The sequence below is a fragment of the Vicugna pacos genome, chromosome 3 (assembly GCF_048564905.1).
Source record: "Vicugna pacos chromosome 3, VicPac4, whole genome shotgun sequence".
Classification (NCBI taxonomy): Eukaryota; Metazoa; Chordata; class Mammalia; order Artiodactyla; family Camelidae; genus Vicugna; species Vicugna pacos.
Window position 1 is genome coordinate 50422957 of NC_132989.1, and position 17806 is coordinate 50440762.

Sequence of the window (17806 nt, forward strand, 5' to 3'; positions counted from 1 at the left end):
GCTAGGCTGCTTTGTAAAACCAGGGAAAGAATACTAAACATACCTCTATTCAGCCTAGAAAGTTGCTGCAGATTTGAGGGGGCAATGAAATTACCATCATCTCAATTTCTTGATAAAAACAAAAAGAGAAACATTAAATTCATGAAGCTTTGACAAGGAACCCAGTACTGCTTACAAAAGGGCTCTGACCTACATGCTTGCTTTACTTCCTGGTCTGGTCTTCATGCACCCTCCCCCCTGCCAGGAGGGAAAGAGGGAAACGTTAACAAGTAAACAAACGCATACATGCATACATGTACGTATGTAATAATCTTGAGTTGTGTGGTGAGGGGCTTGTAGTCCTCAGATTAAACAGAGTCAAGGCTTCTCTTTAATCACAGGACAAAGGTAGCAGATACACTGCAGCGAAAGCGCTCTCGTATATTTCCCTCTCACCTTTCCCGGCTTGCAGCGCTCCTGATCCTATCGGTGAGCACACGGACGGAGGCCATCATCTCACAGCCATCCAGGAGTGATGGTTTTCAGTCCCCAGTGGGGAGGGCATGCCTCCAAACTGCTGCTTAGAGATAAAGGGCTCTCAGCATCATTAACAAGGCTCTGAGAGATACTCATTCTTCAATTTTGCTACAACCTGCTTAGCTTTAAATACAGCTCTCAAGATCTGTATTTCATGCACCCTTTCATGTGGTATGTTGCTTTAGGACATGCTTTCTTTCCCTCTAAATTTATCTTGACTCTGCTTTTCCCACTGAGAATTAGCTCTTTTTCATGGCTAAAGATGCCTTTTTCCTCCTCCTCAGTCTGTGGATTTTTATGGCTGTGCCTTCAGATAAAATGAACCATGTTGGTACAATATTCCAGCCTTTTCTCTTCTCTTAGACAAAGAGGCCTAGCAACAAAAACAAAAAATTTGTCATGTTCAAACTAAAATTTTGACCAAAACAAAAAACACTAAAACATTTGTAGGTAATTTTATTTTACCCAAGAGCTCAAGTTGCAGACAGACACAAATGTCCTTGTCTGTATTTTTCTTTATAGAAAATAATTGAATTTAGAAGTACATTCACTCCGGGTTGGGTTTTTGTCATTATTTTTTACTATTTCCCTTTTCTGAGCAGTCTGACCTTTGGGATTATTGCGGTAGAAATCTTATTTCCACGACAGACATCACCATGTCAGACATGTCAACATTATCCAAGGCCGTCTGGCATAAACAGCCCAAGTGCCTTTCTTCTCAGCTGATGGCTTCTGGACCTCACCAGACAACTCCTTGGTAAACCCCTTCAGCATCCCTGCTGTTTTAATCAATCCTGCACACATGAAGCAGCTGGATCTCTGCTTCATGATTTGGCTCAGGAATAGAAAAATGGAGCTAGAGCCTTCCCATGATTTGGAAAGGAGAATATGAAGTTTCCGGGAAGCCAGAGTCTTAAAGAAGTCTTCTTTGTTTCCAGTACGACTTAAGTGAGACTTCTGGCAGAGTCAGAGGGGAAGGAATCAGAAAGAATCTGTTTAAGAATTATTGTCAAATTGAAGGGCTGAGTTTTGCTTAAGGGAAGAGCTGAAAACCACAGAGCATGGCAGTAAGATAAAAAAGAGGTTTCAGTTTTCCTTCATCTCCAGAAAACATTTGATTGGGGAATATGGAACCACAGTCCAAGGAGCATGAGGATTAGGCTGAATGGAGAACATTTTCCAACCCTCGTATCTCCAGAGAGTGGAGCTTAAAAGGTTCTTGGACTGGTGAAACGAACAGAAAACATGAGAAAGCACAGCCACAAGACCACCATACCTGCTGCACGGGCTCTGTGTCTGTGGTTTTATTGCAGCTGCTCCCAGGGCCACAGTGGGCTCATAATCATGGGCAATGAGGCAGCAGCTGAGGTTGGCAGAAATGGAATCTGGGCCATGATGGAGAACGTGTAAGAGATAGCAGACTTCATTTTTAATCTAGTTTATTCACGAATCATACATTCTCCTCACACAAATGCAACTTGAGCATAGGGAAAGAGACTCGTAAATGACTTGAGGTCCTTTTCTTGGCTGTGCATCATACGTCATGTTAGTGTACTCCTGTGTGTTGTCCTATGGCAAAGGATGTGGGAGAACACTGGCAGCTCCACAGTAACCTAATAGTGCTGACACTGATAGACTAACATACACTATTATCTTACCTGCATAATGGGCCCAAAGGAAAGCAGACCCACCTGCTGTTTGCTCTTAGCATCTGTCACTTAATAATAGAATAAAATCTCCAAGCTTCATTTATGTTTCTGCATTTCTTTTTACACTTTAGGATGTTCCTGGGAAAAAATACAAAAACTTGCCACTCTTTACAGACATGCAAAGACTTTATCTTTATTAAAGCAAATGTAAATACATTCTTCTGTTTTCTAATGTCATATTATTGGCCATGTCCAATTATTATAAGACGCGCTACCTTGCTTACATTTACCAAAACAGACAACATTTTATATCTCTGTCTCTTTTCCAGGAAAGCTGATGGCTTCAGGAAATAGTCTGTCTCCTAAAATGTAAATACGACAGTTTTCAACTGCTGACTTTAAGAGCCAGCCATCTTCCAAATTGTAGTGGCTCAAGACGCCAGACATGTGAGAGAAGTAGCGTGGAAGACAGAGCCAGAAAACCAGTGCTTAAGCTCTGTTTCTGTCTATGTAACCTTGGGGCATCTCATCGAAACTCAGTTTCTTCCTCTAGAAAATGGGAATAACATTAGCTTCCTACTTTACAGAGTAGTTGTGAAGAAAAGGGGATAATAAAAACAGGGTCTATGAAAATGTTTCATACATTTGTACACAGTGTCATACAACTATGAGATACTACTTTTAGCGGAAGAATATATATCCGTCCACTTATGAGTTGCAAGAAATTTTTTCCAAATGCATACACATGTATGTATTTTGGTGGTGAGGGAGTGTCCGAAGTTTTCATTAGCATCTCAAAGGATGGGTTAAGAACCGCTCTGGGCTAGTTGGTGTTCCACATCATTAATCATTAGAAATATGCAAATTAAAACCACTGGGAGAAACCAATACACACCCTGTAGGATGCCCATTGTCAAAAGACAAGCAATGCAGAGTACTGGTGTGGGTGTGGAAAATCGGGAACACTCATGCACTGCTGGTGGGAGTGTAAAGTGGTGCAGTCACTTTGGAAAAGAGTTTGGCTGTTTCTTACAAAGTTAAACTTACCACATGGCCCAGCAGTTTCACTCTTAGTAACCTACCGAAGAGAATGAAAATGTATGTCCACACAAAGATCTGTACACAGATTTTCAGAGCAGCATTATTCAAAATGGCCCAAAACTGGTAAGAAAATTCTCCATCAACTTGTGAATGGATAAACTCAATGAAGCATATCCATATAACAGAATACAGCTCAGCAATAAAAAGGAATGAAGTACTAGTAAGTGTTACAACATGGGTGAGAACTAAAAACGTTACACTAAGTGAAAGAAGATCATATACCGCGTGATTCCACTTAAATGAAATGTTCATAAATGCCAACTTTATAGGGGAAAAAAACAGATTTGTGATTGCCAAAACTGGAGGGGCAAGGGTGGGAAGTGACTACAAACAGACTCAAAGAAAATTTGGAGGTTGATGGAGACGTTCTAAAACTAGATTGTGGCGATGGTTTCACAACTCTGTAAACAAAGTACTAAAAGTCACTAAATTGTATATGTTACAATGAGTGACTTTATGGTATGTAAATTACACCTCAACATAGCCGTTTTTAGAAAAGATGTGAATAATGGACAGGATATTTTGATACATAATTGCAAAATAAATACAAATAGCAAAATACTTATCTATAAAGTGATTTTAGTAGCACATTCATGTTTTAAAATATTATCATTTAAAGAAAAGTGTTCTTTATTCTGTCTATGCTAGTTTCCTGATTTGTAAAAAATAATAATAATAATAATAAAAGTAACTTACTTCATGAGCATTTGTGATGAGAAATCAACTAATAGATGTAAAGAAGAGGGCCTGACACACAAGTATGGAAATACCTATTAATTACAGACACTAACTAGAGATCTCATGTCACTACCAACCACAAATATTTTGTAATATCAATTTCTTTTGATGTTCTTTTTTCTGTTGGGAAAGGTATGTGGAAAAATATCATGGCTGGAAATTTGGAGTTTGATATAATGTATCATGGAGAATGTAATCTACAAACACTCATTTTGGTTTTATTTTCATTTCAGATCAATTAAAAAAATAACTTTAGTTCTCCTTTTCACTCTCATTTTCTCCCTTATCTGCTCAGTTGCAGTGGCCATGATGAATCTCTTATTTATCAATTACAGGATGAAGGAAAATGCCCACCTCTAGAGGTAATAAAATTAGAAGGTGCAGAAGTTGGCATTGATAGCAGCTTGGGAAAACCATTTGTGTTTAACTGTGTGCCTCAGTCTGGAAGTAGAACTTTTTGCCTCTGTGCAACCTCAAACCAAGAAATGAAAAGGTAATTGATTATTCTTTTATCTATTGGCTTCACATTGGTGAGGGACTGCTTCTTCAACAGCAATCTTACAGATTCTTGGGACTGCAAGTAGAGAAGGGAACAGCAAATGCACAGCATGAGTCAATAAACTATCTTTTTCTTACATATGAGAAGTTTAGTTCTTCATTATTCTGCCAGATTCTTTCCTAACACAATTTCAAAGAACAGAAGCATCATCTCCTAACTCATTTATCTTAGATCTCTCCATTTCCCCCCAAAAAAGAAAGGTTACTTCCACTAAGGTTCACATCTAGTATCCCAAAAAAGTTGCCAGCTTTATAAATTTTAAGCTAGTTGGATGGATAGTCTGAGGCATAAAAACAATGTAGTAGGGTTATAATTTAATATACCACAGTGAAGTCAGCAAATAATAATAATAATGTAGCTTCCTGGAGAATTAATCCAGTTACATTTTGTGAGCATATAACTTTGTTGCAGGGTAGAAGTGTGAAGGCATTCTAAGGGGGTAACCTACAAACTTGAAGCATTCAGCAACTTCGGATCATTATTCAGTGTGTTATCCTGAGGGAATGGAGATCATGGGTCAACCTAGTAAGTCAGCTCAGAACTGTTGAGGGTGAAGGATGGATGGAATGGGGAGAGGAAGATAATGACAACATGCTAATGGATCAACAGGGTTTAGAAGAATATCATATCTCTTTAAAAGAATTTGGACTCAGCTCCAGTTTTAAAGAGAGCCCTAGGTCTGAAACCTCTTAGGCAAAAGATATTCTGTCCCTATTTATGGAACATTATGTATTCAAGTGCATATTTCTTTAAAAGATAAACAGGGAAGTAGAATGATAGCAACTTAATTGTATTCCAATTCACAGACGAAATTTTTATCATACAGCTAATACGCCCAAGACATTGTTTTAAAGTTTCTAAAGATTATCAGTATGATTAAGAACCAATCCTTGCTCTGAACCAAGAAGGTTGGACATCTACTCCAGTATTTTTAATGCAAAATAGAAATTGAGAAGTGCTACAGGAGAAGACAAAGTGGCAAAGGGATTGATGGCGGGGAGAGGAGGTGTCCAAATCTGGGGAGGAGTGTATGAAGGGTGTGGTACAGCATCAGATACACATACAAAAGAATGTAAGGAACAGAGGAGGGCAGAGGGAATAAATCTAGCTTTGGGGAGAAAATCAAGCAGTATGGAAAAGACTGGCAAGATGGGATGAGGTAGATAGGTTGCTACCTGGCCAAAGAGACAAGACTAAGAAAGTTCAGTCCTCAAGTAGGGGCACTAATGGTGCCCTAAAGGTGGCCACTACATGCAGGGAACACTCGGAGAGGTGGCTCAGGACAGCGGCTAGTCCCCAGTCCTTCCATATGTTAGTAGCCAATGCCTTCTAGTTAATACGCCAGTGGTTATCAGCCCTGCTGGTGTTAATACATTCACATACCTTGGTAAAATAGTGAATAAATTTTCTCTTAGGCACTAATTAAACTATAGAAAAGGAGAAGGAAGAGAATAACTTATTTTAAGTATGCCTGGTGGGTGTGGGATTTTGCTACTTTGTAACACCAATTTTGTAAGAATGTGTTGCTCTTATGAACTTAGAGCCATGAAATATGTCTGAGCCTCAGGACTCTTCTGTGTGAACGATGGGTTTCAGAGAAAAAAATAAGCCCCTCTGAAGGAAAGCGCCTCTCATCTTACTATCTTTCAGGTGGCTGGAGGCCATGGACAAAGCAGCCCACCCCATCCACCAGGTAAGCTGTCCTCGGTACCTATCTCTGCCTGCATTCTGCTTTCTCCTCAGAGAGGGCAAGGGTCAAGCTAGACATCATGCAGTCAACCCTGGGACTTTCAGATCTGCCCTAAAAGGTGGGAGAGAGGAGTTTAAGTCAACAGGATTTCCCACTCAGATTTCACGGAGGTGCTTGCATCCCTGCCGTTCTTTCTGTTTTCAGGGTTTCGTATGACGTTCCTCTCAGTGAGCTCAGTGGGTGGTTCAGACTGGGGTGGAATTTCTGTTTCTCAGAGAACAGTCCAGTAGTTCCCCAGGCGGTTAAACCACGGCTAGTGTTTTCTTTCCACTCCCTAAGAACAAGGGCTCAGGGTTATGTCTTGGGATAGTGCTGCAGGACAAACAGCTTATTAGAAAATGAGTGTCTTATGCAGGGCTTTATGTTCATACCCTTGTTCTGGAGACATAGTGGGCTAACTTCCACCGTTTCTGCCTATTCATGACTCCCAGCCTTGAAGCCATATAAGTTTTAATCTAGATTTGACCTACAAACTGATGTATAACTTCATAACATCAACAGGTGAGTCACCACTTCAGTCCCCAAGGTATATGATGCCCCTCTTACTGAGTGATGACCTAGCCAAGGCGGGGAGACATTGCTTTGATAGTCAATTGTTTCAGTTTTATCCTGTGGATATGACTTGTAATAAATGTATAGATTTCCTTTAAACATGCTCATTTCCTCACAGAACGGCACACAAGAAAAAGGTATTTACTACCAATTATCCTCTCTACATATTTTGGCTCTTGTACATTCAGGAAAATTTGGATTATTTGAGCTTAAACATACGACCCCATGCCCTGTGACTGTACTTTCAGAATAACCAGTGGCATCATCATATGACAAACAGCAGGATTTGTGCTTCATTTTACCCGGAACACAATGCTCAATACACTCATCCATCTCTCCAACACATCATCGTAATGAACCTTGATATTTTTAAGAGGGATCTATTCTGCTAATGCACTCAGAGTGTCTGCAGCAGAGTGAAAAAGGAATACCCCAACTCCCAGCAGGCTCCCACTTCACAGCGAAGAATTCAGCCAGTTCTGCATTCTGAAATCTTTTGCACTGCCTGTTAAAACTGAACAGCAAAAATGAAACCAAATAAAGAAGGAAAACTGGCTAGTGCCCAGCAGGGTCTTCTGATAAAGGGATGAAGCACAATGCCCCCTGCCTCAGGTCAAGTTCCCAGAAAAAGCCTGCCTCTCTCTCAAGACTGAGGGCTGCCCTCCAGGGTAGAGGATCTTGATTTGTCATGGGCCTTCCACATCCGTGACCATAAGAGCCCAAGGCCTGATCAGGCCTGGGGCATTTAACTTGTTCCTTTGCACAAATGGGAGTGCTAGATAAAGTAAAGAATGAACCAGGGGCTGCTACTAGTCACAGCAAACCTACCAGGAACAGGGCCAGAAGGACAATCCCATCAGTGAGTAAGACAGCACACTGGGGCCAGCACTTGCAGACAGGGCCTTTAAAGACAGTCTGTGCTGAGGTGTCCATTTCCATTTCCTTTCTATACATCACTGGTACTCTTTTGATTTCCTCACAAAAGAACAGAAGCCAAAGAGAAGGGATGTCTCTGGACATGAAAAGGGAGACGCTTTCTATGGCCAGTGGATAAATGCAGATTGTCTGGCTCACTGCTCAAGCATTCAGATTGCCATAGCAATAGTCACTTAGGGCAGCGGCTCCTCTGAAGTCAGCCTTGGTGCTGAGGCCACTGGCTCTGGGAGTCGATGACCGTCGGCACAGGATGACCACTCAGAGGATCCCATTGTGCCACGTCCGCAGAACCATGTCTGGGAAGACGTCACTCTGCACAACAGCAGCCTCCCGCCCCTGGCTATCAAGAATCCAGAGTGCCTGGGCCTTCTGCACCAGCTGGACAGGAGCACAGACACGTGGGTCCAGCGCTACTGCGTTCTGAAGGATGGCTGCCTGTACTTCTACGCTAGCATTCGCTCCACCCAGGCCTCAGGTAGGGCCTCCACTTTCACCTGAAATAATGGTAGTGACAATCAAGGTGGTAATGACACCTTAGCTGTATATAGCCTCCACCAAGCTTTGTGCTGTGTGAATTTGTTTACTTATCCTCCAGACAAGAGGTACTGCTATTACTCCCACTTTGCAGATCAGAAAACTGGCTTGAAAGTCCACACAACTTGACAAGAGCACACGTAGTAGGCAATGAAGCCAAGGTCGGAATCCAGCCTAGCTAACCCCAGAGCCTGGATGCCGAACCCCACGCTTTCACTGCTTCGAGAAACAAAAACGCACCCCTTCATTTTGGGTCACTGATGACATTCAGAGTCAACGCCAACAGTTTTCTTGGATAGTGACTCCATCTTTTTCTCACAGTATGTTCATCTTGGACAAATGAGTAACGGAAAGAACATTCATTTTCCTTGGGCAAGTTACTTAACTAAAACTTAGTTTCCTCATTTATAAAGTAGAAACAGTTATCTATTTCACTGGACTGTTGTGAATATTAAATGAGGTAATTGCCATTGAAGTTACTTAAGCCCTGCATATAAAGCACTCTCTACAAAAAGCTCTCTAATGTTACATGTACATATATTTTTAAAATTACATGTAATATATTAATACTATAAATACATAAAATATTTTAATATATTAAAAGCTATATATATAAAGTAAGTAAATAAACAATATGATTTTAAAATAAAGTAATTGTGCATGATTTCTATAAGAAAGATTATTTACCTCCTTGTGATTTTTGACAAAAGAACTTATGGATGTTTTATTTGCAGTTGGACTTTTCCCCAAATGAATAATCCTTAAATAATTAGCAGTAGTGAATATCCTGGAATCTCAGTAATTTAATTTCCGTTTTTAGCATAAACGATTATGTTAAATTAAGCTAGACAGCCATGTCAAATGGGAAGGAGGGATCTGGTGACCATTTCAACCTTCTTGGAAGGGCACAAAAGAGGTGTAAAGTGAGCATCACACCATGGTCCATTTCTCATCACTCAAGATTCTCTTTCCCATACTAACCCTTGCATTTTAAGAGTATTAAAACATAACCCAGGATATCTATCAGGAGATATATAGCTAAGTGGAAGTTCAAAACTATCAGGAGATAGCTCGCGTCTTTAAGCACTTACAGAAGAGGCTGTTCCTATTTAACGTCACTTTGCACAACAGTAGCCTCACAACTTTAAGCCCCTGATACCAGGATGGGAATGAAGGTAAACAAAACAAACCTCTACAGTAGTCACTGACTGGGGCTTTTATTATAGGGTATCACCGCAGAAGTCTGGACTATTTTAATTAACAGATCTATGAAGTTCACTTTCAAGAGACTGTTTCAACAGAAAGAAAGGGAATGTTTAGGATTTAGTGCTCAGATTACTCCAAACTTAAATATTAACCAAATGCTTCCAAATCCCTGGGGCCTAGAGACAGCTACTGCTTCCAAGAGTTTAAAACGGTAATGACAGCCACTAGGTGGCTTCCCTTATTCTGAAATATCAGAGAAGGCCCTACTTAGAAAAGTTGTACAGCTGGGAAACAGCTACTAATAAATGGCCTAAAATTAATGCAGTAAAAGCAGAATTATCTTTTGGTGAGTACTGGTCACTCAAGTGTTTTTACTTATCATTTCATGTAATTTCTACAACAATCCCATAAATAGGTTATTCGCCCACCTACAATTTTGCAAGCAGGTGCTTAGCAACGTCGAATCATTTGCCCAAGTTCCTCTAGCTTGTAAACAGTGAAGATAGAATTTGAACCCAGATAACCTAAGTCCCATTAGCCAAAAGAAAAAACACACAAGGAGGAAAAACTGAAAGGTTTCTTTGTATTCATCCTTTACCATTTCACCTATCTTTCCAGAGCTTTTGGTCTTTCCTGCCTCCAGAGCACTCTAAGGCCTTATACTCTGTCTCAAAACCTTTCCTTCTGGCTTTCTCTCCACTCCTTGTGTCAAAGCACCCTGTACTCTACCCAAACATGGTCACGTTCTACTTGCTTGGCACACCCCACGTCTTGAACATTTTTCTGACCCCATGTCTTTGCTTGTGTTAGTTCCTTTCCCTGAAACATTCTCTACCTACTGATTCCACAGCACACATTGTCCAGACTCTACCAGTCCTTCAAATGCTTATTCAAATGCTAGCCCTCTCTTCCAGAAAGCAACCCCACCCAGCTGGTGCTAGATCCACAAAGCATCTTCCTTTTTTGAACTTCCACTTACCTATCTTGTGACACTTATCATCCTCAACTTTGTGTTTTATCTCTAGCTGGCCATTTCATCTCTTCTAAGGGATTATAGGCTCAAAGATGACTCTATGTTATGTATGTTTAATGAATAAATGAATGAATGAACAATTAAATTGCCCCAATTGACCATTATTCCCATGAAGTGTCAGTAAATCCTCATTTAGTAGTGGAGAAAGACTGGGAGATTGAAAAGCTGTCTCAAAGGCAAAATCAGAATTCAGGCCACCAGATACCTGGGCTTTCTGTCTTATCACACCCTTTCCAGCTGTAAGTTATCTATTTTCTATCTAATTGTTAATTCCTTTCTTGAAAATGTATTATTTTGTTGCTAACAAAAATATTTAATACAAAACATTCCCTTTTTCCAGCCATACTTCTTGAATATTCTTCATAGGCCCTCAATTTCTAGCCCAAATTATTTCAAATATGGATTAAAAGAACATGTTCCTTATTGAAATTCCAACAGAAATTTTATATCTAGGCCAGGTTCTAAAATAAAGGCCTGTGATTTTTGTCTTTACATGACTCTACTCTTCCTCAAATAGAAGATACCATTTGCCTAAGTATGCACCTTGTTCCAGAAGGTGCACTTAACCGCCACCCCCTCCCCACTCCCACCCTGACAGCTGCTGGATCCAGATGGAAGCTCTCCCAGGGTTAATCAGCTGCTAACCCTTCTTCAGCATTAACTTGGCTGTGTAGGAATTCTTCTGAAGTCCTTTACCCTTTCCTAGATTTGAATTTTAAATTCAGATTTACATCCTTTTCCTAAGAGTCCTTTTCAATCTTCTTGTACGTTTTAGCTTAGATCATGACCTGAGGCTCACAGTCAGTGATCCCACACAATGAAACTCAAGATAGGATAGAGGCATATCCAAACCAACTGTGGGAAAATCCCAAAATCAATATCCCCCTCTCCACTGTCCACAAAAATCACTGCCCGCATGAGCCACATCTTTTTCAGAGGCCTGGACCACCCTGCTCAGAGAAAGTTAGTATGTATTGTCGAATACTTCCTATGTGTATAGGACTTGGATAGCTCTTTATATTCATTATCTGTAACTAATATTTGCAAAACATTCACTGTTATTGTCCGATTATAAGTGAGAAACTAAGGCTTGGAGAAGTTAACAGGTCATCAGTCACCCAGCTATTAAGCGACAGAGATAAAATGTGAACAAGTGCTATCTGAATCCTAGCCCAAACTCTTAGCCACAACGCTCTGTGTAGCACTCCCTGACAGAAGTTAGTCTTCTAATAAAGTAGTACTCAGTCAGTAATGCTGTGTGTCTGGTCTCTGCACGCTAGACATCACCACACTGAGTGTAATAGCCAGGGTCTACCCAGTCCAACTGTTTACCACAAAAAAACATACGAATTGTGAGGACAGCAGAGAAATGTATTGAGAATGGCTGAACCCATGCTGTGCCATGAACACTGCAGGCACTAAAATACTTAGTTAAACTTAATCATTTTTACATGCATGGAATATGAATTTGAATGTATTATTATATTCATACAGATTATACAGAGTGCTAATACTCATTTTCAGTTCTTCTAGGTGATGCTAGAAGAATGACTTTAGGGCTGGTCTCATCTATACTTTCTCCTTTACTTGTACTGGACAGTGCTCGGCTCTCGCACATCCCACCCTGGTCTGGTTCCTTGTTCTCTGGCCCTGTGATGGTCGTAACCTTGAAGGAGGTCTCAATTATCTTTCATAGCAGTAATTATCAAGCTGCAGGTTTCATCCAACTACTGAGTCATGCAATCAATGTAGTAAGTTGTGATCAGTATTTAAAAAACAACAGAATGGAATCTAATTGAATAGAAAATATCACGGTACATCACAATGTTTCAAAAAACTTTTGGTTCAATTGCATAAAAACATGTAGAGGTCTGTATTCATTACCTCTTTGGACCACAGCCAAAAAAGGTGGGAAAACACTATTGTACAAAAACACTGTCTCTGCATATTTGCTTTTCAAATGGGCAATTTTTTGTTCTGAATCTTAAAAACAGAGTATTTAAAGAAGATTATTTCCTTTTAATTATCTTTGAAATACACCTGCCATATAAGTTGCTTTGTTATTAAGACTTTGCCTTCTTAGGTCACTACTTCCCCTGGCTGTAGCATCTCAGTTGCTTTACTGTTTTGTTTTGTTTATTTTATTTTATTTTATGCATTATTCCACAGATTTATATTTTTATTAGAGATCTGGGAGACTTCATATGATAGTTCTTATTTCTGTAGGTATCCGTAGTATCTGGGGCATGACATTTCTTGTAACAGTCACACGAGATGCTGAGAGAACACTGAGGACAACAAAGACGAGGCAGGGAAAAGATAAGAGTGAAAGGAGGGGAAAACACAAGACATGAGAAGCAATACAGCCCTGATTTCCTGTTAAAAATCACATTACTTGCTAGCCGCACACATCTTACTTTCAGTTTAATATGCCTTTAATGTATATTGGGGAACTTGGAGAAATAGCCCCAGTCAGTTAGTTCCCTTAAGTCTTTTCTCACCGTCAAGAAAAGTGCTAATAGTTTGAAAGTATGTATCACTGGCTGGCCTGTGCCTGTTAATATTTAAAAGTCATTACTGAAGAAGCCCTTTAGTCAAGTGCCTCTTCATAGGCCTAAAGACCCTTGTCATTTACTGTATACCTGATAATTTTTTTTCCCTTTTATCTCTCTCCAGCAAGAGCTGGAAGTAACAAATTGTGACTGGTAACTATTATTCTTGAATAAATCACATCAAGGTCTGCATGCACTTCTCAGATATATTTTACATTAATGCAACAGATGGAGCACATAATGCTTGCACAGTTATTGTGAGAAATCTCTGTCCAAATACTGTGCCAGCTTGCTATTTACTGCTGCCACATAATGACAGGTAGAGACCAACCATGAGGTCACTTCAAATGAGGTAATGGGGTTATAATTGGATGTCTTTACTCCCAATCATTTTTACCCTGTAACTGTTTAGAAAATGAAACAGTGACTTTTCTATTTGTCACAGACATCTTTTGGACATAACCTTCTATCCATTCTCAAAATGAGTAGGGTCGAAGGAAGGTATTCATATCTACTCAGACATAAGAGAAAAGGAAATCTCATAAGCGGGGAGAAGCCAGAAACCAGTACAGTAATATAAATGCTGTGTACTATTGTTTGGAGCAGAGAATTAAGACAGCAAAACAACCTTCTGATATATCTTTAGGTATCCTATAGCCCTGAAATCTGGCACATTGCTTATTCCACATCTATATACCCCCAAAACATACATTTATGCAAAAATTTGCACATGAATATTTGTAACATTATTCATAATAGCCAAAAAATTGAAAACTCAAATGTCCAAACTAATGAACGAATAAATAAAATGTGGTATATCCATACAATGGAATATTATTCAGCAATAAAAAGGAGTGAAGTACTGATACATAACTTAGCATGAAATTTTCAAGGTTTATTCATGTTAAGTGAAAGACTCCAAACAAAAGACTACATAGCGTATAATTCCACTTATATTAAGTGTCCCAGGAAAAATCTTTAGAGACTGAAAGTAGGTTCAGATTGCCTGGGATTAGGATGGGGCAGCAGATGGCAAGTGTCTGCTAAATGGGTATGGAGGTTATTTTTGAGGCAATGAAAATGTTCCAAAATGAGATCATGGTGATAGTTGCACAACTTTATAAACTAAAAATCAATGATCGTGCACTTTAAATGGGTGAATATTATAGTGTATAAATAATATCTTGGTACAGTTGTTTTGTAACTACCTAGCTCAAAGAAAGAAGTCACTCTCTGATTTTGGTAAATACCATTTTACTGGGGCCAACTAAAAGAAAAAACTCTAGCCATTTCTAAAATGAACGTTTTCCTAGAAGCTAGTTCTAAAACAGACTCTTTTTAAATGAAAAATTTCAAAGAATTTACTATTACATCTAAATCTTCTTTACAAAATAAATAATTTTTAAAGTCCAAAAGTCACTCATTCTGTTTAAAAAGAAAAATTTATGACTTCCTGACAGTGTACATTGGAAACAAGTATAACTAAAAGAAAAACAAAAATGAGCTATATTTAAAGGGGCCAAATTTTCCCTTCACAGTCCCTTAGTAGCATACCACACTGGCAAAGAATACTTACTCAGTAGAGCAGCAAAAATCCAAGTTGTATTTTGGCATTTTCTTTGTTAGTATGGTGCACGAAAGTGGCTCTCGAGGAGGAAATGAGAGATGAGAACAAGACATAGCAAGAACAAGGAAGAGATTTAAAATCTAATCATTGCTATTCACGTTGTCGCTTGAGTATCTACATGAGATTCAGGTTACCTCACAACATCAAGATACCATAAAGAAGACACTAGGGTTTTGATGTTTCTGCAACTTCTCCTAGACCTATATCCTCCTCCCTGACCCCCAAATAATGTAAACAAAATTCTGTCCAAGCAGATAATAACCACTAACATAGATCCTAAGGACCACAGGGAAGAAATTATCTTTCAAAACCAGTCATTCATTCTTATTTTAATTCAAGTCAGCTTCCTCGTATCACCCTGTGGGTTCATATTTTACATGTGCTTTGCATATGCACAAAGAATGTGAGGAACTATGTTGGTTGTAGAAACTGCTGGCCATCTTCATTATGCTTCAAGATGTCTTAATTGTTCTGTCCAAGCAAATACTATTTAATTTTTCCTCTAACATAATATTGTAGGTGTCATTCTTAGACTGAAAAATTTATTTCAAAATGTGTCCTCCAGGTAAAGAAGGTACTCTAGGCCCATGGTAACACAGAGCTAAATACTGAACAGGTAATGAGAAGACAGGATATATTCCAACCTTGTTGCCAGTCTTGACATTAACCATTAGTGGATGACTTTAAATTATAGAGTCTTTTGGAGTCTCAGTTTCTTCATCTATAAAATGAGACACCTTGACTAGAGGTTCCTTCAGATACAAAATGACACTTTTTCAGACTTTCTCTGTATCTTACTCTTTCCCTAGTCTCCTCACTTGCTTTTTTGATTTCACCCTCTGTAGGTGGCCTATATCTGCAAGGATATAGGGTGAATGAGCAGACCTTTAGCTTCAAGCAGTCAGTAATTGAACTCAAACCGCCATCTGAAGAGTTCAAGACTTTCTATTTCTGCGCAGAAAATCAGACAGAAAACCAACGGTAAGTCAAGGTCTACATATTTCCTTTTCTTTATCAGTCCTGACAAGAGTATTTTGGCAAATCCTTGTCCTTATTTTCCAACTTCAACTCCACATCTTCAGTTAAATATCTCCCTTTCTCTGCATAGTCCCTATAGTTAACATTCCCCAGAAATTTTTTTTTCTTTCAATGTATAGAAGATGACTCTTCTGGAAGTTTTTCTTTTATTTTCAAATAAAAAATGAGTCCACAATTCTTCCCAAGATAGTAACTGATGCAGGATTCAACCTAAAAAATCCACTAACACTGTAAGCTATAGATATTCTAATTAATTAATTCACAGATTTGCTATTTCACCACCTTTTACAAGATTCTTACTGGTAAGTCCATCTGGTTGGTTGTTTGGCTTTGTTATAAGCCATTAAAGGGCACAGGACTTATCTAAATCGATAGGTTCAGTATCCAACCTCGCATACACACATGGATGCTCGGCTCATAACAATTCTAAAAAACAAACAAACAAACAAAAAAACCAGCAGTAAAGTTAACAGAGACAAAACCATGAAGCACAGGAAGTCCTAGATGCTCCTCCATCTCTCAAGTTTCCCCCACCTAACTTCAATTTCTAAGACACCAGTTTCCTACATCTTCCATTCCTACCCTCAACTGCTTGGTGACCTTCCCTCACCTCATCCCAGACACTCTGTCTCAACTGTCTGTATAAAAAGGATCTAAGAAAGAATTTCACAGTGATTTATTAAAACAGAGCACATGGTGAAATTTCCAGGGCCATTTGCAAGAGCCAGATTCATTGTTTCACTCTAAAGAAATAAAACTCCAAAAGCAGAATTTCAGGAATCTCCAGCAAGTGATCATTTGGAGAAGGGAAAAGGGGTCTCCCTAGGCCTCCCCCAGTTGTGTAATCTTCCTTGTTCGGCTCACTCCTAAGTATGGACTATGGTGGGAAGATAATGGATATAGAATTGCCACATATTTTCCCAAGATCTTCTTTCTCAGACTTGTGCCGTATAGTCTGGTGGCAGATTAAGATGGTCCCTTGAAAGTTAGGCTCCAGCTAGTATATTAGAAAAAGGGTCAATGAAACAGAGTTGACTCCTATCTGATAAAATTTCCTGAGTTCTCTAAGAGAGGAAGTTGAATAGTTGGATCCAAATCCATGAGTGGATATTCAACAATAGGGAACCATATTGTCATTAAAGAAATATTTCAAAGTATAAGAGCAAGAGTTTCACCAAGTGTCATTTATGAACTCTGGTTTCACAAGATACCCCACTTCCAAAAAGTAGTCAAGTAAGTTTAGGAAATAATACAAATCATATTCCCTTCTCAGAGAATCACAAAGGACAGTAACTTAATGTTTCCAGCACACCCTGCTGGGAAGAATCATCGTTAATTCCTCACAACTTCTACTACCTAAGCTTACCTGACCATTTTTTTTTAAATTATACCTATTAACCACCTTTAGAATAAGTGTTATATGGGCACATTTTTAAAAACATCATCCAAGAAAATGAAAGAAACAGAGAGGAGACTTAACAGGAGAGGTTGCTGCGGTTTCAAGATTGTGACATAGAAATATTTGGCCCTAACAGCAGTACGTGATTACTATACATTTGATGAACTAAATTTAAGCAGAAACAGTAAAATTCTAGTAATAATTTTAAATAGCCCTATAGCTTTGTTAATTACCATTTACTAACACTGGACTCTCTTCTGGCCCTATTATTTACATTAACATGGCTTTACTTCATAGCTACTATTGCATATTTCTCATTTAGTGTTTTACCTTTTTGTTTAATCCAAACCTAAGTATCATAGGTTACTATATTAATTTAAAACTAAATAACCAAGAAAAATAATTTCAAAACAAATTAAAAAGATTTTGTAACATTTCTCTCATTAGAGTCCAACAGTTTTTTTAATGACCTGTCCTGTGCTATTATTTCTGCAGTTGGATAACAGGTCTGAAAATGTCTATCAAAAAATGGCTTCCTTTGCATCAAGCTATTCAAGACTTCATGAATAGACCTCTAGAGGAGACCAGAATGTGACAGAAATCCTAACCTTAAGAG

General features: G+C 38.9%; 1 long non-coding RNA gene across 1 annotated transcript in view; it reads right to left on the bottom strand.

Annotated features, from left to right (window-relative positions):
• Positions 1-225: 225 nt before the first annotated feature.
• LOC140695603 (uncharacterized) overlaps positions 226-17806 on the bottom strand; it is a 137243-nt gene continuing 119662 nt past the window's right edge. The window contains exons 4-5 of the long non-coding RNA XR_012071275.1: positions 2208-2303; positions 226-889 (exon numbers count right to left, since the gene is read on the bottom strand). This is a non-coding gene — a long non-coding RNA (uncharacterized lncRNA). The remainder of the gene's footprint in view (positions 890-2207; positions 2304-17806) is intronic.